Source organism: Triticum urartu, chromosome 5A, assembly GCF_056163025.1.
Source record: "Triticum urartu cultivar PI428250 chromosome 5A, HENAU_Tu73, whole genome shotgun sequence".
NCBI lineage: Eukaryota > Viridiplantae > Streptophyta > Magnoliopsida > Poales > Poaceae > Triticum > Triticum urartu.
The window spans coordinates 665,215,657-665,237,383 of NC_141877.1; the positions used below are offsets into that span (position 1 = coordinate 665,215,657).

Here is a 21,727-nt window from a genome sequence, read left to right on the forward strand (position 1 = left end):
GGGAAATACTGTCTACAGTTAAAAAACCTGAACCTTCATGAGTTTTTGAATGGTTGGACTGCTGGTGCATACCAACCTGACCTTCATGTCATATCACATGCATGTTCTATTTTCCTTTTATTGTTTTTGCACAGAACCAGACACATACCAACCTGAACTCTAGCACACTTACTAGTTGAACTTCACATGGCTTTTCCACATGTGAATGTGAATGCAGGCAGATTTTATAGTGTTTGTAGCCTGGACTGAGGCTCACATACTACCTGAACTTCACATGCCTGTAAGCAGACAGACAGATTTTACAATGCTGTTTTGTAGCCTGGACTGAGGCTCATACACTACCAGAACTTCACATAGCTGTAAGCAAATAACAAACCCAAGGAAGGAAGAAGTTCAACCATACCCTGGCTAGAAGTTCGACCAACCTTTTTCCAGCAGCTGATAGGCCACCTTGAGAACAATTCGTCGTGGAGGTATGAGAGGAATTCCATGGCAATCCATGTCTTGCAGAGGGCGCAAAGTTCATCTGCACGAAGCAAGAAGGTCAGAGAAGGAAAGATTGAAGAAGAAGACAAAATTGGGAGGAAGTTCATGTACTGTTGCCGCTGAATTTGAGGGCGCAACAGATGCCGCCTCCGCGGAGGAGTTGCTCCGTTGGTCGCGCCGCTCGCCGTAGCTTGCGTCGGGCCCGTCATCTGGTCGGCCAAGGCTTCGGGTGGTGGCGATGGGATGAGGATGCGACTTCCTGAAGTCCATGGCGGCTTCGCCGCGTCCAGGCGACGCGGGCTCCCTCGCGCCGGGCGTCCGCCGTCGCTTGCTCGCCCGCGCCGGTGGCCGGCCAGGAGCTGTAAACGGGGGGGAGGCGGCGGATCCGGCGAAGATCGGCAGCCAGGAGGGGAGGAGCGGCGAGGAGGGTGGCTGGGGCGGCTCAGGATCGAGGGGATCAGGTGGATCCTATCGAGGCATCTCGGATCGGGTGGGATCCTGTCGGGGCGACTCGGGTCGGACCGGGCAGTTCAGGGAAGTTCAGGAGGGCCCTGTCGGGCCCTATATAGAGCCTGCTGTGATCCAAATAACTATTCTAATCTTGGGATTAGAATAGTGTTGTCCTATATATATAATAATAATAATAGTAGTAGTAATAATAATAATCTGTCCCTAATAATAAAGCACGGATTGACTCCGTGGGTTCACCGTCACAATACGCTTCTTATCGTGAATTTACGCTTTCTGTTTTTTTACCTACATCCGAGGTGGTACTATTCTCTCTAACCTTTTTGCTTTTTTTTGGGTGATGTATGTCTGTCCCACAATTAATCCAGTCTATGCTTCGTAGGGCTGGATCCTATTTGGTGCACTCAGCGACGAATACAGCGTTAACCGTACAGGGCGCACACCTCCCCATGCGCAACGGGCCAGCCCACATTCCCTTTTTTTCTAAACTAATGCAAAAAAATCAAGTGCGGGGATGACATTTCGAACCCGTGCCCTAGCGGTTAAGTGTGCCACGCCATAACCACCGCGTCACGCGCAACTCTGCGGTCAATTTCATTTTCTTACCTCTTTTCTTCTGTCCTTTTATTCTTTTTCTAATTAAAAGTAACTCGATTTCATGAACAATTTTTCAACTTTAACGAACATTTCCAAAATTGGATGAACTGCTTTTTTCATGTTCGATGAACTTTTTTCAAATCCGATAAACTTTTTTCCAAATTCGATGAATTTTTTTTCAAATCTGATGAACTTTTTCATTTTTGTGTGTTCGAAATTGATGAACTTTCGGAAATTCATGAACTATTTTTCAGATTCGTAAATTTCAGATTCATGCGTTTTCAGTTTTGTGAACGAAAGGACGAACACCAAAAAAACAACGAACAAAGGAAACGTGAGCGAGCGATCGAAGCTAAGAAAGGAAGAGAGCGTGCTACCTGGGCCGGCCCATGTGAGGCTGCGCGCGAGCGCCCGCTAAGCGGACGGGCGCATAAGGCGCCGGAGAGGAGGTCTCGTCTCCTTCGTAGGTTAAACGTCGAGCGATGAGCTTTTGGGCTGATGTTATATTTCCAAGTTGGCCCACTTATCCACGTAAGGCAAGGCGGAGGCAGCCTGCGCTGGGCTCAACGAAGCCTCGCCAGTGTGTTATGGGCCAACTGGTCCTGATGTGCTGATGTAACAATTATAAGGCCAGTATTGTAAGTCATAGTCCCACATTGCTTTTTGACATCAAATCACATCTATTTTATATACACGTGAGTTGCCACAATCAACAAGCCACGACATCAATAAATAAACAGAGGGTTCGCTTAAGAGAAACGAGGAAATTAACTCAGCCTCGGAAAGAAGCATGGGGTGCTTGCCGGGCATGGACATGCATGTCCAATCAAAATGCGACGCTGCCTGTGTCCCGATGAAACGGCTCGACCAGAATTATGAGCCAAATCAACCTGCTACTCTTGGTGAGGCGTGTTCAGCGGAAAGATGACTAAATCTTTGAGAATAAACTTGGGCACGTGCGTGTAACGTGATCATACTCGAAATCCAATTAACATGAGTGACACATTTAAAATGTGTTTATATGCCTATTGAAAATGTTATACAATTTTTAAAAATCGTTCATGCATTTAAAATTGTTAGTGTGGTTTTAAGAAAAGTTTTCACGTATTAAAATAGTGTTCATATAAATTGAAAAATATTCACCCTTTCTCAAAAAATGTTCATGTAATTCTAAAAAGTGTTCACATACATACAAATATCCGTAATTTTAAAAATATTTATGCTCTTTAAAAAGGTCCATGTGATTTAAAAAGTCTTTATGTGTTTTAAATGGAAGGTTGATGCATTTTGAAAAACAATATGTACAATTTAAAAGTGAGTGGGTGTATAAGGGACGAGCGTATGGACTAGGTGTAAGCGGTAGAACGGGAAGGGCGACCGTCACGTCCAACTTGAGGAGATTAGTTTTAAAAGTACTCCTTCCGGTCCCTTTTAGTTCGCATATAAGATTTGACTGAAGTCAAGCCTCATAAAGTTTGACCAACTTTACAGAAAAAAGTACCAACATTCACAATCTGAAATCAATATCAATAGATGTGTCATGACTTAAAGTTTCATATTGTATAACTTTAGCATGGCAGATGTTGATATTTTTTCCTATAAATGCGGTCAAACTTTGTGAAGTTTGACTTCAGAGAATTCTAATATGCAGAGTAAAAAGGACCAGAGGGAGTATTAGACATTCACTTGTGATGGCGTGGTTCAATGTCAGCTGCGAGCGGAGTAGTCGAGATCATCATCATGGGATCAACCACGTCGAAGGCATTGCGTTCTGACAGATTAAAATACTCTTCAAAATATTTAACTATCAGACACTAACTCAAAATATAACATGTTATATATGAATAATTCCTGAGAAAAAATGTGTATAAATTTTAAATATATATTTACATGCATACCTGAAAAATTCTTTCAACGGACTATTTTTTTACGTTGCATTCATTCGAGTAAGGCACTCCGAGTAAAACAGATCGAGGCTCCAGTCATTAAGATGGCACTTAAAGTAGTCCTTGACCTCCACCTCTTCTTTCTAACTGGTATTTGCTTAGTATGATGATGAAAACCACAAGCTCGTGTACATAATAAAACTTGCAAAAGGGCGAAAGGATGAACAGGTCGATGACAATGGGGGGACGGAGCAATTGTGATAACTGGCGAAATATAATTTTTGTTACCCCGTTGCAACGCACGGGCTCTTTTGTTAGTCTATTCCTAATAATAAAGTACGGATTGACTCCATGGGTTCACCGTCATAATACGCTTCTTTCCGTAAATTTATGCTTTCAGTTTAAATTTAAAACATATAGGGGAGGTGGTCCACGCTAGCGTTTTCCGGTCAACAAACAATCAGCCAAGAACCTGTCGATGTCGCCGCTGCCCAACACCGGTCGTCTCGCGCGACAAATCGAGGGATGACTGGATGAGGAGGAGGAGCAAGTACGCAGAGCAAGGGACGAGCTTTCCGCGGTTCAGCTTCAGCGTCGGCAAGGGCAACGTACGCGTACATGCAGGAGCCCTCGATGTTCCTGTCAAGAGGCCACGGGGTCGACCGGCTCAGGGCTGTCGAGAAACGACGGTGGCGGCAACCTGGTGCTACTGTGTACACAATCCGTCCGATCTCGTTCGAAATCCCCAAAGAGGTTGGCAACAAGATCAGTTGATACCCGCCACGCAGAGCCATCAATCGAGTCGTCATGGTAGGTGTTTGTTCGTGTGGCCTCCATGATGGCGGTGATGTTCCCTCTTGCGAGCTCCACGTACAAGCTCTGGAAGGCCCTTCCTTCTTCTACTAGAGAAAGCAACGCTAAAGTGTTGGCCTGAACGGGGGAACATAATCGCCATCTCGACTCCGAGTCTGCCGTCTAGACCGATGATGTTGTTGGCGCAGAGCTAGAGAGTGCGGTGTTTTGGTCCGAGTGCGGAGTATGCGTGGTCGCTGAGTGGGTACTGTAAGTTCAGATTGGCCCAGTCACCGGAAAGTGTCCTAGAGTAAATTCTAGAGTCAATTACATCGGTGGTGCTAGAATTTGTCGCAAATGGTCACTTTAGTGCTAGAACTTGCAGCATACATTAAAGTGGTGCAAAATTTTGGCTCGAACGTGCAAATACGGTGCAAATCTCGTTTGCATACGGCTGCGATGCTGACAAGGCATGACAGCGTGGCATAGGGCCCGCTGTCAGTGACTTCCAAAAAAATCTCGGTTTTTTATTATTTTTTCTCACAAAAAGGCCCCTGTCAGGTGTATTGCATTCGGTGGGTCCCACTTGTCAGCAAAACATCACAAATTTTATTAGAATGAAAAATATGCAACCGAGGGATTCGTACCAGTAACCTTAGTCTAAACATAACGCGCAGCTAACCATCAGTCAAGAGCTCACATCACGACATAGGGGCATACGTTTTATATATTTGAATTAAGTTATATAACTAAAGAATCTTAATCATAAAAAGGGTTACGCGCACGGTGTTTCAAGCCGGCTACCCAACTAAAACAATTAGGGGGGCGTGCCACTCCAACTATGTACTCACATGTGTAAATATAACAGAACGTGCTCCTGGGCTACAGTTTATGTTTTTTTTTTCACTTTCCGAAAGTTGTAAAGAATGTAAATTGTAATTATAAATAATATACATATAAATAAATATATTAGACTAAAACATTGCTCATCTATTAATTTTTAAAAATCAATGAAATTAAATTACGAATTAATTGTATAATTAAAAAGTTTTTTCATATTAAATAAAATATAAAAGTAATTTTAGGAAATATGTGTATTTAAAAATTATCATATCAGTTCAAAAAATGTACAAGTTCTTTTAATAAAATATTCATGTTGTATATAAAATTGTGCAAGCTTTAATGTTTTTATGTTGTTTTAATAAAATTTGTGATGTGGGCTGACAGGTGGGACCACCCAATGCCATACATGCAGTTGTTGTACACCTCACAGGGGCCTTTACGTGAGAAAAAATAAAAAAAATTGAGGTTTTTTTTTTAAAGAGAACACCACACGCCCAATCTTCACCATATAGTCACTAACAGCGGGCCCTATGCCATGTTGTCATGCCTCGTCAGCTTCGCCGGAGTATACAAACGAGATTTGCACCGTATTTGCACGCTCAAGCCAAGTTTTTGCACCATTTTAATGTATGCCGCAAGTTCTAGCACTAAAGTGACTGTTTACGCCAAGTTCTAGCACCATCAGTGTAATTGACTTTAAATTCTACGAATATGAGTCCACACACTGGCCCTCATCGTCACGACGGCAGCCGACTAATCTCTGTGAACGGTGACGGCTGCTGACTATTCTCCGTGAACGGTGACGGTGGCCGACGCAGCTCCCATGCCCAGCGTGGAGGCAGTTCCTAGCACAGAGCACCTGGTGGCCGCCGGCTTGACTCCCTCCAAAGAGAGGTGATGCCAACCGCACGGCTCCATCCGGGGCGAGTGAGATGGCCTTCGACTTGGAGCGTCCTGCCGCATGATACACTCTAGCCCGAGGCAGTCGGCAGCCCAGAAATCAGGCAGAGGCTGCCCATGAAGCGGAGCCACAACTAACTTACAAGACTTTACAACAATGAAGGAGATAGGCCATTCACTTTCACGTGTTCGTCTTCGCAATGATCCTGGTTCGGTGTCCACTCGCTTTCACGTGTTCGGGTGCACACGCCTGTGTGACCTCTCCTTGCTGTTGTTTTCAGTGTCGATGGCACCCCCCCTGACGGCGAAGTCGCCTAGAGCTTCGCTACCGTCCAATGTCCAATACTCCATATTGGCAGAATATTACTAAATCTGCTATGCAATGTGAATTTTTTGTAACTAGCGAATTCATGTATGTGCAGTGTTACTATTCAGGGCTACAGTCGACGGAATCATCTGGTTGTATGGCCCCGGTGGTAGGGCTAGAGGAGACTCCATGGCGCATGGTTCCATCTGGCATAGATCCGTCCACCGGTGAGGATCTTGGGTTGGGCCAATGATGCAAGCTCTGAATTTGGGCCAGTCGTCATGAAATTAAGGTGAGAACTGACATCCAGTTAATTATTATTCTGACCACTAAGTATATGTTTGACCTAAATGGTGGCTTCATTTTCTTACTGTAGTTTTGAGTGTTTAGACTGCATGTGAGAGTATAATGTGATAGTGTTAATTTTCTTTTAGTTAAAAATTTATTTGTACCTCGGAGTTAAGAGGAACTAAGAAGTTCTGTGTGAAGTGTGGTGAACTTCGACGTCGTTTCGCAGGGTCAACATTTTGTGCATAGCATAATTTTAGCAAGCCAGGAAGTGAGCGTAGCGTCATTGAACTATGGATGAACCGATTTCAGTTTCAAGGGAAGAAGGCAAAAATTATTCACTGCCTGGTCCCTCTGTTTGCAATATGTTTGTTGGAAAACTTTTCAACAAACAGGAAAAGTCATATTTCAGTTTCCAATTGATTTCATAATAATCGAGTGGTGTCATGAATGAAATATTAGCAAAGAAGTAACTACAAAAGTTGAACATATGTGCTGACAGCCAACACTAGAGAGTGCTTGTGAAAATCGCTAGGAGTAGAAGGGATAAATTAGATGGACAACCAAAAGGTATTCTGACCAGTGCCTGCTAAAAATAACATGATTTAGTAAGTTGTCTGCGATATTAGAAAGTACAAAATAATTGGACTCTCCCTTCAATATTTGTTCTTATCGTTAGACTGAGACTCTATTAAGAAAATCACATAATTGAAGTCAAGATGTTTTTGTATACTTCATATATCATCAGCATGTGAATTGTAGATGTAACATCTCAATGCATGTCACCACAAGAAGTTTTTCTATTCTTTTTGCACAGCAATACTTTTTTCTGTATGCTTCCATTCTAAATGATACTACTTGCTCGACTGTCTATGTTTCTATTCTGGATGCAGCATCTGCATGCATATATGCAACCAATATTTTTTCTCTGAATAAAGTTTCAGAATGATAACACCGATAAACTGAGCTGCTACGAAGTAATACACTCCCTCATGATACTCAGTTTAATTTCACTTATGTTAATTTGTCTGGAAAATGTGAACTCAACATACCAAGTTGTATAGAAGTCCATGTTATGTAGAAGAGCATTCATACTATGTTAGGAATACTATGTGTAAAGACTAGAGATACACGAGACAAATATTGACTACATAACATGGAATGCAATTTCAAGTGATAGTAAGATATTAAACTTACTATTATAAATTGCAGTTTAATATCTTACTAATTTCGCTTATGTTAGGAAGTTTATCATGTTGTTCCTTTTGTTGTACCATGAAGTATTTTAGGAGTTTGTTGATGTCGTCGAGTGTGTGGGTGAAAACAGGGGGGGGGGGAGTCTTGAGCTATCGGGAAAGATGACGATATCTTCATTCCCCCCGTTGCAACGCACGGGTATATTTGCTAGTAATAATAAAGCACGGATTGAGTCTCCGGGTTCACCGTCGTGGTCTTTTTACACAAAGGTATCTGTAGTTTTTAACAATTGAACCCGCGGTACTGTTTTTAAGTGGTGAACAGAGAAAGCGTTTCGTGGCCGGTGGGTTGTGCCTCATGGACTCGGAGCAGATTTATAAAAAAGAACACACGAAATTGGGACCTCCTCCTCGATGCGTAAGGGTATGGCGCCGCCGCCGCCGCTGCTGCCACGCGCGGCCGGTCTTCTCGGATCACCGCCGCCACGCGCGGCCGGTCTTCTCCGTCCATCCGTTCTTGGGGTCCCCTACTTCTGTTTTCCTCCCCGCAAGCAATCCCCGGCTCCTACCGACCCCGCAGCTTCATCGTCGCAGTCGCCACCACCGTCGCCTCCATGAACCAGCCGGTGCAGAAGAACACCCCCTACATAGGTACACGGTGGCACCATCCTCCCTCACTAATCTCTTCTCTGCCGCCGCTGTCCGCGCTCGGTCGCTCGCCAGCTGTTTGACGAAATTTCTCAGCGAGATGCGCATGGTTCGCCCCCGGTTGCTCTCCGGGTTGCTTCCCCGGGTGCGGAAGGACCTTGCCTTTTCTTGTTCCTGTGCGATGGAAAACCAAGCCGAACTCCGTCCCTGCTTTCGTCGGTGCAGGTGGACTAGCGGAGGAGGGGGAGAGAAGATCCTGCATGCGGTGTTCGTGCCGTTCAGGGAGATTAAGGGCATCAAGAGGCCGCTCGACCAGGCCACGCAGAAGCACTGCTCCTTTGGGTTCTTCACGTTCCTGGAGCGCGAGAACACCGCCACCGCCATGGACAACATGGATGGCGCCGAGTTCTTCGGCCGCGTCCTCACCGTGAACTACGCCTTCCCTGAGAAAATCAAGGGAGGGGAGCAGGGATGGGCCGCGCAGCCAGGTATGTCATGCGTCCCGTGCTTCTCCTCTGTCCAGTTACGTTACGCTCTGCTTTCGTGCTTGCGTACCTGGTTGCTTGACACTAGGGTTAGGGCTGCCAAATGTTTTTCTTACCTGGTATGAAGTTGGAAGATTAAGGGCGAGGAATTTTTAGGACGCGATTAGACTAAAGCCTAAAGATTGATATGGTGTTAATGTCTGTGAATTATGATTTTGTATTGTGGTTTGTCTTTACGTTCTCATTATAAGGATTTACTACAGTTCAAATTGATAGATAAATGAATTGTCCATGTACATTAAGTTTTTGTACTGAGTCAAGGAGAAAAGTCAGCCACCGCTGCGGCGACATGTCGCGGCCGTGTGAGTGTGTGGATGGGCTGACTGGTGATGGGACTTGGGGAACAAGAGCATGGGAAGCCAGGCCTTAGGAGCAAGGGCGATGGGCAGCGAGAGGACCTCGACAGTGTAGCGGTGCCTACTGGTTTTACAGGTTCCTCTCTCTCCCTTGCTTTCTCCGCCTCAATCCCAATCTTACCTCTACTTGCCGTACCATGTACATCATGTAGAACAAACTGGTTATGGAGGTGAGTGTCCCATCCATGACAAGCATAGAGCACCCATGAATTGAAACAGAGCACTGGTGTTCAGTTAGACCAAAGGAGCACACACACGATCATGTTTCGGGAACCACTGCATCATAATTTTTCGTTTTAAACTGAGTGCTGGTTAAATAAGCACAACCCTCTTATTACAAGGTTAAGTTCAACTCAACACCAGCAATATTGGCTTGTAATGAGCTAGATTGGCTGAGACTGGACATTATGGATTTGGTAGTGTATATACTATATACTGGAAAATGGTAGCATAGTCTTTGTATGCTTATTTTTTTAATCGACAACACTCTAGAGTCTTGATGCTTAACTGTTGCTTTGAAATATTTGGATTGCATATTAAACTAGAGTTTCAGTGTTGAAATTTGATACCTTGCATTAGAGAGGTATAAACACTAGACAACAAGGTCACTTTGATGCAAGCTAACCGTTTACATGAGGCTTCAGCGATGTGGATTCCAGCTTACTTTGATGTTTACATGAGACTATTTCCAGATTACCTGATCTAATATTTGCTGATTGTAGTGTGAGCCAATGAAATCAGATGACGTTTCTCAATGGGGAAATTTGGATGTTGTGTGTTACCTGTTGTTTCTTCATAACACACAGCTAAATTTCAGATTATCTTCATTGTATAGCTAATCCTCTGCCCCTCTGTAGTAAGCCTAGAATTTGAATATTTTGTACTTTGACAGTTTAGCATATACCATCTCCTTAGATTTCTTCTATTAATGTTAATAGAGTGTATAATTATTTCCTAATCAGAATTAAGAAATGTTCCCGACCAAAATAATTAAGCCAGGACCCAGATTAGTGATGAAATACTTGAGTTGTACAACAACTGAATTGCATCATTTCTATTTTATACAGCAGCCAGGACCCAGATTAGTGATGTTTATATGAACAGAAAACCGTATGAGATTTTCATGACAATATGTATGATCTCTACTTGTAAAGACTGGTACTTTAAGCCTAGAGGGACCCCTTTTGGAAAATATAAAGAAATTTTCAGCTTAGAATGACCCAACGAATTTCCTCATTGAGAAATTTTCAGCTTAGAATGACCGAACAATTTCCAGTTTACTTTAAGTAAGCTTAGAATGACCCAATGAAGTGTACTTTGCATCATACAAAAGGAAATTGTCGTGTACTCAGTATATACTTGTAAAATATAACTAACACATACATAAGAACAGTAAACCATGTCTAAAGTTTGGATCTGTACATAATTTTTAGGTCTACTGAATCTCACTATATTAACTTGGTTGGTGGTCATTGCTTCCTGTTTTAGCTATTTGTACACCTATTTGAGCACACACAATTATTTCTGGCAATTATTCTATAGGGACAGATGAGGCCGCCACAATCCCATGTCTCGCTCAATGTATGAATGACCCCTGAGTATAATTTGCGCCAAGTACTTCAGCTTAGCCTACTTATGTTGTTTTAAGGACAATCCTTCTATTTTAGACCATTTGAAAATAAATTGATCTGAAATGTGTAATGCATCTTTTAGTCCTATAATTTTGGATGATAGGCAGTTTGTCAAGTTCACTGGAAGATATTTTAGGAACGGATGATGCAATCTTTGCGGGACTGTGGACCATGCTACTCGGGTCAGAGCGCAAGCTAGCTACTATTTTTAAGAAGGGGTGCCAAGTTGATATAGAGGAGCGTGGAGTTGTGGGGGTCTTGAACAATATTTATTTGGCTAGAGTGTGATATTTTTTATCATTTATTTGTAGAGTATGTGATATTATTTTTATCCCGTTGGGCATGTTTTCTATACTAATAAAGTATACGGATTGCTTCTGCCCGTTCACTGTCAACATATTACAGAAACTCCTTATGTTTTAAAACGTTTCAATGTTTTGTTAAAAATATTGACGCGTGGTTCGTCCGTTTCTAAACGTCAACCCCGTATATGTACTTACTGGGCCATAGATACTAATGGGCCTGCTCATGGGCTTCAGAAGATAAGCGAAAAAAGATTTTTTGGGTGGGGATTCGAACTCGGGTCGTTTCCTTCCACCTGCCCAGCAAAACATTATAGTTAGAGATAGAGGCAGGACCAGAGATGGAGGCGAGCTTTCTCGATCTGGGCTAAGTTGGCTTTGTGAAGTTAGGTTAATGCATGACTGGCTTGAAAGGAGCCGGAGTGCTACCAAACAACCCGTAAGTCGGTTATGTCTTCATAGTTCTTCTACACATATTGTTGTTTTTTTAACATCACCGGGAGGCAAAAAAATTGCCCACCTGAATTTTCATATAACCAGATCAAACAAGAGTTACAGAGTAGAGAGGGGTCGAGAGAGAGGCTCCCCATGCAAGTTACAACTGCACCGAAAAAGCAGCGGGGCTTCTACACATATTGTCACTGGTTTCCATCACTTTTCTTTCCCATAAGGACACCAAATTCCACGGGCATAATGATGATCACTAGAAAATGACTATGTACTCCCTCCGTTTCTAAATACAAGTCTTTTTTAAAGGTTTCAATACAAAATACATACAGATTTATATAGACATACTTTAGAGTATAGATTTACGCATTTTGCTTCGTATGTAGTCCCTTATCGAAATCTCTAGACAAACTTATATTTAGGAACGGTGGGAGTACATATTAAATCTACATACAATTGATGCCCCGTGTAATCACAAAATCAAGGGTTTGGACTAACATTTATTCAAGGCACTTATGTATCATTCAATATAAGTCACTGTTTTAAAATAAATTTACTGAGCTAGAGAGACGAGAAGTTTTTTTTCTCCCGTTGCACTATAGTTATTTTGTTCTCAATGGCTTGATTTGAACGCCGAAATTTTATTATCCCTTATCCCGTTGCAACGCACGGGCCCTTTTGCTAGTATGTATGTATGTATGTATGTATCTATCTCTCTCTCTCTCTCTCTATATATATATATATATATAGCTAATTGGATGTGAGTTTTCTTAAAGTATTATTGTTGACATTAGCCTTGAGGTAAAAGGTTGGGAGGCAAAACTATAAGCCCCTATCTTTCTCTGTGTCCGATTGAAACTTCATACCCATAAGTATCGCGTGAGTGTTAGCAATTGTGAAAGACTAAATGATAGTTGAGTATGTGGACTTGCTGAAAAGCTCTTATATTGACTCTTTCCGATGTTATGATAAATTGCAATTGCTTCAATGACTGAGATTATAGTTGCTAGGTCTCAATGAAGTTTCTGATTCATACTCTACATTGTGAATAGATTGTTACTTTAGCATAAGAAACCATATGACTATATATGTTGTTGTTCTAAGAATGATCTGTTGGGTTTCGTAGTAATTTCAAAAAATTTCCTACGCACACGCAAGATCATGTGATGCATAGCAACGAGAGGGGAGAGCGTTGTCTACGTACCCAACGCAGACCGACTGCGGAAGCGATGACACGACGTAGAGGAAGTAGTCGTACGTCTTCACGATCCAACCGATCAAGCACCGAAACTACGGCACCTCCGAGTTCGAGCACACGTTCAGCTCGATGACGATCCCCGGACTCCGATCCAGCAAAGCGTCGGGGAAGAGTTCCGTCAGCACGACGGCGTGGTGACGATCTTGATGCACTACAGCAGCAGGGCTTCGCCTAAACTCCGCTACAGTATTATCGAGGAATATGGTGGCAGGGGGCACCGCACACGGCTAAGCAATAGATCACGTGGATCAACTTGTGTGTTCTAGGGTGCCTCTACCTCAGTATATAAAGGACCAAAGAGGGGGAGGCTGGCCGGCCACAAGGGGTGCGCCAGGAGAGTCCTACTCCCTCTGGGAGTAGGATTCCCCCCCCCCCCAATCCTAGTTGGAATAGGATTCGCGGAGGGGGAAAAGAGAGAGAGGAGGCCGGCCACCTCTCCTAGTCCTAATAGGACTAGGGGAAGGGGGAGGCGCACAGCCCATCTAGGGCAGCCCCTTCTCTTTTCCACTAAGGCCCACTATGGCCCATATAGCTCCCGGGGGCTTCCGGTAACCCTCCCGGTACTCCGGTAAAATCCCGATTTCACCCGGAACACTTCCGATATCCAAACATAGGCTTTCAATATATCAATCTTTACGTCTCGACCATTTCGAGACTCCTCGTCATGTCCGTGATCACATCCGGGACTCCGAACAACCTTCGATACATCAAAATGCATAAACTCATAATATAACTGTCATCGTAACCTTAAGCGTGCGGACCCTACGGGTTCGAGAACAATGTAGACATGACCGAGACACGTCTCCGGTCAATAACCAATAGCGGGACCTGGATGCCCATATTGGCTCCTACATATTCTACGAAGATCTTTATCGGTCAGACCGCATAACAACATACGTTGTTCCCTTTGTCATCGGTATGTTACTTGCCCGAGATTCGATCGTCGGTATCCAATACCTAGTTCAATCTCGTTACCGGAAAGTCTCTTTACTCGTTCCGTAATACATCATCTCACAACTAACATATTAGTTGTAATGCTTGCAAGGCTTAAGTGATGTGCATTACCGAGAGGGCCCAGAGATACCTCTCCGACAATCGGAGTGACAAATCCTAATCTCGAAATACGCCAACCCAACATCTACCTTTGGAGACACCTGTAATGCTCCTTTATAATCACCCAGTTACGTTGTGACGTTTGGTAGCACCCAAAGTGTTCCTCCGTCAAACGGGAGTTGCATAATCTCATAGTCATAGGAACATGTATAAGTCATGAAGAAAGCAATAGCAACATACTAAACGATCGGGTGCTAAGCTAATGGAATGGGCCATGTCAATCAGATCATTCAACTAATGATGTGATCCCGTTAATCAAATAACAACTCCTTTGTCTATGGTTAGGAAACATAACCATCTTTGATTAACGAGCTATTCAAGTAGAGGCATACTAGTGACACTCTGTTTGTCTATGTATTCACACATGTATTATGTTTCCGGTTAATACAATTCTAGCATGAATAATAAACATTTATCATGAAATAAGGAAATAAATAATAACTTTATTATTGCCTCTAGGGCATATTTCCTTCAGTCTCCCACTTGCACTAGAGTCAATAATCTAGATCACATCACTATGTGATTAACACCCATAGTTCACATCGCCATGTGACCAACACCCAAAGGGTTTACTAGATTCGGTAATCTAGTTCACATCGCTATGCGATTAACACCCAAAGAGTACTAAGGTGTGATCATGTTTTGCTTGTGAGAGAATCTTAGTCAACGGTCTTGCACATTCAGATCCGTTATGTATTTTGCAATTTTTTATGTCTACAATGCTCTGCACGGAGCTACTCTAGCTAATTGCTCCCACTTTCAATATGTATCTAGATCGAGACTTAGAGTCATCCAGATCAGTGTCAAAACTTGCATCGACGTAACCCTTTACGGCGAACCTTTTTGTCACGCCCATAATCGAGAAACATATCCTTATTTCACTAAGGATAATTTTGACCGCTGTCTAGTGATCTACTCTTAGATCACTAGTGTACTCCCTTGCTTAACACAGTGTAGGGTATACAATAGATCTGGTACACAGCATGGCATACTTTATAGAACCTATGGCTGAGGCATAGGGAATGACTTTCATTCTGTTTCTATCTTCTGCCGTGGTCGGGCTTTGAGTCTTACTCAATTTCACACCTTGTAACACAGGAAAGAAACCTTTTCTTTGACTGTTCCATTTTGAACTACTTCAAAATCTTGTCAAGGTATGTACTCATTGAAAAAAACTTATCAAGTGTATTGATCTATCTCTATAGATCTTGATACTCAATATGTAAGCAGCTTCACCGAGGTCTTTCTTTGAAAAACTCCTTTCAAACACTCCTTTATGCTTTGCAGAATAATTCTACATTATTTCCGATCAACAATATGTCATTCACATATACTTATCAGAAATGTTGTAGTGCTCCCACTCACTTTCTTGTAAATACAGACTTCACCGCAAGTCTGTATAAAACTATATGCTTTGATCAACTTATCAAAGCGTATATTCCAACTCCGAGATTCTTGCACCAGTCCATAGATGGATCGCTGGAGCTTGCATATTTAGTTAACACCTTTAGGATTGACAAAACCTTCTAGTTGCATCGTATACAACTCTTCGTTAGTAAATCCATTAAGGAATGCAGTTTTGTTTATCCATTTGCCAGATTTCATAAAATGCGGCAATTGCTAACATGATTCGGACAGACTTAAGCATAGATACGAGTGAGAAAATCTCATCGTAGTCAACACCTTGAACTTGTTGAAAACCTTTTGCGACAATTCTAGCTTTGTAGATAGTAACACTACTATCAGCGTCCGTCTTCCTCTTGAAGATCCATTTATTTTCTATGGCTTGCCGATCATCGGGCAAGTCAACCAAAGTCCACACTTTGTTCTCATACATGGATCATATCTCAGATTTCATGGCTTCAAGCCACTTTGCGGAATCTGGGCTCACCATCGCTTCTTCATAGTTCGTAGGTTCATCATGATCTAGTAGCATGACTTCCAGAACAGGATTACCGTACCACTCTGGCGCGGATCTTACTCTGGTTAATCTACGAGGTTCAGTAGTATCTTGTTCTGAAGTTTCATGATCATCATCATTAGCTTCCTCACTAACTGGTGTAGGTGTCACAGAAACAGTTTTCTGTGATGTACTACTTTCCAATAAGGGAGCAGGTACAGTTACCTCGTCAAGTTCTACTTTCCTCCCACTCACTTCTTTCGAGAGAAACTCCTTCTCCAGAAAGTTTCCGAATTTAGCAACGAAAGTCTTGCCTTCGGATCTGTGATAGAAGGTGTATCCAATAGTTTCCTTTGGATATCCTATGAAGACGCACTTCTCCGATTTGAGTTTGAGCTTATCAGGATGAAACTTTTTCATATAAGCATCACAACCCCAAACTTTAAGAAACGACAGCTTAGGTTTCTTGCCAAACCACAGTTCATAAGGCGTCGTCTCAACGGATTTTGATGGTGCCCTTTTAACGTGAATGCAGCTGTCTTTAATGCATAACCCCAAAACGATAGTGGTAGATCGGTAAGAGACATCATAGATTGCACCATATCTAATAAAGTACGGTTATGATGTTCAGACACACCATTACACTGTGGTGTTCCAGGTGGCGTGAGTAGTGAAACTATTTCACATTGTTTTAACTGAAGGCCAAACTCGTAACTCAAATATTTTACCTCTGCGGTCATATCGTAGAAACTTCTATTTTCTTGTTACGATGATTCTCCACTTCACTCTGAAATTCTTTGAACTTTTCAAATGTTTCAGACTTGTGTTTCATCAAGTAGATATACTCATATCTGCTCAAATCATCTGTGAAGATCAGAAAATAATGATACCTGTCGCGAGCCTCAATATTCATCGGACCACATACATCAGTATGTATGATTTCCAACAAATCTGTTGCTCGCTCCATTGTTCTGAAGAACAGAGTTTTAGTCATCTTGCCCATGAGGCATGGTTCGCAAGCATCAACTGATTCATAATCAAGTGATTCCAAAAGCCCATCAGCATGGAGTTTCTTCATGCGCTTTACACCAATATGACCTAAACGGCAGTGCTACAAATAAGTTGCACTATCATTATTAACTTTGCATCTTTTGGTTTCAATATTATGATTATGTGTATCACTACGATCGAGATCCAACGAACTATTTTCATTGGGTGTGTAACCATATAAGGTTTTATTCATATAAACAGAACAACAATTTATTCTCTTACTTAAATGAATAACCGTATTACAATAAACATGATCAAATCATATTCATGCTCAACGCAAACACTAAATAACACTTATTTAGGTTCAACACTAATCTCGAAATTATAGGGAGTGTGCGATGATGATCATATCAATCTTGGAACCACTTCCAACACACATCGTCACTTTACCCTTAACTAGTCTCTGTTTATTCTGCAACTCCCGTTTCGAGTTACTAATCTTAGCAACTGAACTAGTATCAAATACTGAGGGTTTGCTATAAACACTAGTAAAGTACACATCAATAACATGTATATCAAATATACTTATGTTCATTTTGCCATCCTTCTTATTCGCCAATCACTTGGGGTAGTTCCGCTTCCAGTGACCAGCCCCTTTGCAGTAGAAGCACTTAGTCTCAGGCTTAGGACCAGACTTGGGCTTCTTCACTTGCGCAGCAACTTGCTTGCTGTTCTTCTTGAAGTTCCCCTTCTTCCCTCCGCCCTTTTCTTGAAACTAGTGATCTTGTCAACCATCAATACTTGATGTTTTTCTTGATTTCTACCTTCGTTGATTTCAGCATCACGAAGAGCTTGGGAGTTGTTACTGTTATCCCTTGCATATTATAGTTCATCACGAAGTTCTACTAACTTGGTGATGGTGACTAGAGAATTCTATCAATCACTATCTTATCTGGAAGATTAACTCCCACTTGATTCAAGCGATTGTAGTACCCAGACAATCTGAGCACATGCTCACTAGTTGAGCGATTCTCCTCCATCTTTTAGCTATAGAACTTGTTGGAGACTTCATATCTCTCAACTCGGGTATTTGCTTGAAATATTAACTTCAACTCCTGGAACATCTCATATGGTCCATGACGTTCAAAACGTCTTTGAAGTCCCGATTCTAAGCCGTTAAGCATGGTGCACTTAAACTATCAAGTAGTCATCATATTGAGCTAGCCAAACGTTCATAACGTCTGCATCTGCTCCTGCAATAGGTCTGTCACCTAGCGGTGCATCAAGGACATAATTCTTCTGTGCAGCAATGAGGATAAACCTCAGATCACGGATCCAATCCGCATTATTGCTACTAACATATTTCAACACAATTTTCTCTAGGAACATATCAAAATAAACATATGAAATCAACAACGCGAGCTATTGATCTACAACATAGATATGCTAATACTACCAGGACTAAGTTCATGATAAATTAAAGTTCAATTAATCATATTACTTAAGAACTCCCACTTAGATAGACATCCCTCTAATCCTCTAAGTGATCACGTGATCCAAATCAACTAAACCATAACCGATCATCACGTGAGATGGAGTAGTTTTCAATGGTGAACATCGTTATGTTGATCATATCTACTATATGATTCACGCTCGACCTTTCGGTCTCCGTGTTCCGAGGCCATATCTGCATATGCTAGGCTCGTCAAGTTTAACCTGAGTATTCTGCGTGTGCAAAACTGTCTTGCACCCGTTGTAGATGGACGTAGAGCTTATCACACCCGATCATCACGTGGTGTCTGGGCACGACGAACTTTGGCAACAGTGCATACTCAGGGAGAACACTTCTTGATAATTTAGTGAGAGATCATCTTATAATGCTACCGTCAATCAAAGCAAGATAAGATGCATAAAAGGATAAACATCACATGCAATCAATATAAGTGATATGATATGGCCATCATCATCTTGTGCTTGTGATCTCCATCTCCGAAGCACCGTCATGATCACCATTGTCACCGGCGCGACACCTTGATCTCCATCGTAGCATCGTTGTCGTCTCGCCAATCTTAAGCTTCCACGACTATCACTACCGTTTAGTAATAAAGTAAAGCATTACATCGCGATTGCATTGCATACAATAAAGCGACAACCATATGGCTCCTGCCAGTTGCCGATAACTCGGTTACAAAACATGATCATCTCATACAATAAAATTCAACATCATGCCTTGACCATATCACATCACAATCATGCCCTGCAAAAACAAGTTAGACGTCCTATACTTTGTTGTTGCAAGTTTTACGTGGCTGCTACGGGCTTAAGCAAGAACCAATCTCACCTACGCATCAAAACCACAACGATAGTTTGTCAAATAGACTCCGTTTTAACCTTCGCAAGGACCGGGCGTAGCCACACTTGGTTCAACTAAAGTTGGAGAGACAGTCACCCGCAAGCCACCTATGTGCAAAGCACGTCGGGGGAACCGGTCTCGCGTAAGCGTACGCGTAATGTTGGTCCGGGTTGTCTCGTCCAACAATGTCGCCGAACCAAAGTATGACATGCTGGTAGGCAGTATGACTTATATCGCCCACAACTCACTTGTGTTCTACTCGTGCATATAACATCAACATAAATAACCTAGGCTCGGATGCCACTGTTGGGTTTCGTAGTAATTTCAAAAAATTTCCTACGCACACGCAAGATCATGTGATGCATAGCAACGAGAGGGGAGAGCGTTGTCTACGTACCCAACGCAGACCGACTGCGGAAGCGATGACACGACGTAGAGGAAGTAGTCGTACGTCTTCACGATCCAACCGATCAAGCACCGAAACTACGGCACCTCCGAGTTCGAGCACACGTTCAGCTCGATGACGATCCCCGGACTCCGATCCAGCAAAGCGTCGGGGAAGAGTTCCGTCAGCACGACGGCGTGGTGACAATCTTGATGCACTACAGCAGCAGGGCTTCGCCTAAACTCCGCTACAGTATTATCGAGGAATATGGTGGCAGGGGGCACCGCACACGGCTAAGGAATAGATCACGTGGATCAACTTGTGTGTTCTAGGGTGCCTCTACCTCAGTATATAAAGGACCAAAGGGGGGAGGCTGGCCGGCCACAAGGGGTGCGCCAGGAGAGTCCTACTCCCTCTGGGAGTAGGATTCCCCCCCCCCCCAATCCTAGTTGGAATAGGATTCGCGGAGGGGGAAAAGAGAGAGAGGAGGCCGGCCACCTCTCCTAGTCCTAATAGGACTAGGGGAAGGGGGAGGCGCACAGCCCATCTAGGGCAGCCCCTTCTCTTTTCCACTAAGGCCCACTATGGCCCATATAGCTCCCGGGGGGTTCCGGTAACCCTCCCGGTACTCCGGTAAAATCCCGATTTCACCCGGAACACTTCCGATATCCAAACATAGGCTTCCAATATATCAATCTTTACGTCTCGACCATTTCGAGACTCCTCGTCATGTCCGTGATCACATCCGGGACTCCGAACAACCTTCGATACATCAAAATTCATAAACTCATAATATAACTGTCATCGTAACCTTAAGCGTGCGGACCCTACGGGTTCGAGAACAATGTAGACATGACCGAGACACATCTCCGGTCAATAACCAATAGCGGGACCTGGATGCCCATATTGGCTCCTACATATTCTACGAAGATCTTTATCGGTCAGACCGCATAACAACATACGTTGTTCCCTTTGTCATCGGTATGTTACTTGCCCGAGATTCGATCGTCGGTATCCAATACCTAGTTCAATCTCGTTACCGGAAAGTCTCTTTACTCGTTCCGTAATACATCATCTCACAACTAACATATTAGTTGTAATGCTTGCAAGGCTTAAGTGATGTGCATTACCGAGAGGGCCCAGAGATACCTCTCCGACAATCGGAGTGACAAATCCTAATCTCGAAATACGCCAACCCAACATCTACCTTTGGAGACACCTGTAATGCTCCTTTATAATCACCCAGTTACGTTGTGACGTTTGGTAGCACCCAAAGTGTTCCTCCGGCAAACGGGAGTTGCATAATCTCATAGTCATAGGAACATGTATAAGTCATGAAGAAAGCAATAGCAACATACTAAACGATCGGGTGCTAAGCTAATGGAATGGGCCATGTCAATCAGATCATTCAACTAATGATGTGATCCCGTTAATCAAATAACAACTCCTTTGTCTATGGTTAGGAAACATAACCATATTTGATTAACGAGCTAGTCAAGTAGAGGCATACTAGTGACACTCTGTTTGTCTATGTATTCACACATGTATTATGTTTCCGGTTAATACAATTCTAGCATGAATAATAAACATTTATCATGAAATAAGGAAATAAATAATAACTTTATTATTGCCTCTAGGGCATATTTCCTTCATGATCATGATGCCCTCATGTCCGTATTTTATTTTATCGACACCTCAATCTCTAAATATGGGGACATATTTTTCGATATCGGCTTCCGCTTGAGGACAAGCGAGGTCTAAGCTTGGGGGAGTTGATACGTCCATTTTGCATCATGCTTCTATATCGATATTTATTGCATCACGGGCTGTTATTACACATTATGTCACAATACTTATGCCTTTTCTCTCTTATTTTACAAGGTTTACATGAAAAGGAAGAATGCCGGCAACTGGAATTTTGGGCTGGAAAAGGAGCAAATATTAGAGACCTATTCTACACAACTCCAAGAGTCCTGAAACTTGGAATATATTAAAAATATTGGGCGAAGAAAGCACCAAAGGGGAGCCAGCCACCG

The 21,727-nt window shown here is 42.7% G+C and overlaps 1 pseudogene; it reads left to right on the forward strand.

The window, feature by feature from the left end:
* Window positions 1-8,377: 8,377 nt before the first annotated feature.
* LOC125507587 (uncharacterized) lies at window positions 8,378-10,039 on the forward strand (annotated as a pseudogene).
* Window positions 10,040-21,727: the final 11,688 nt, after the last annotated feature.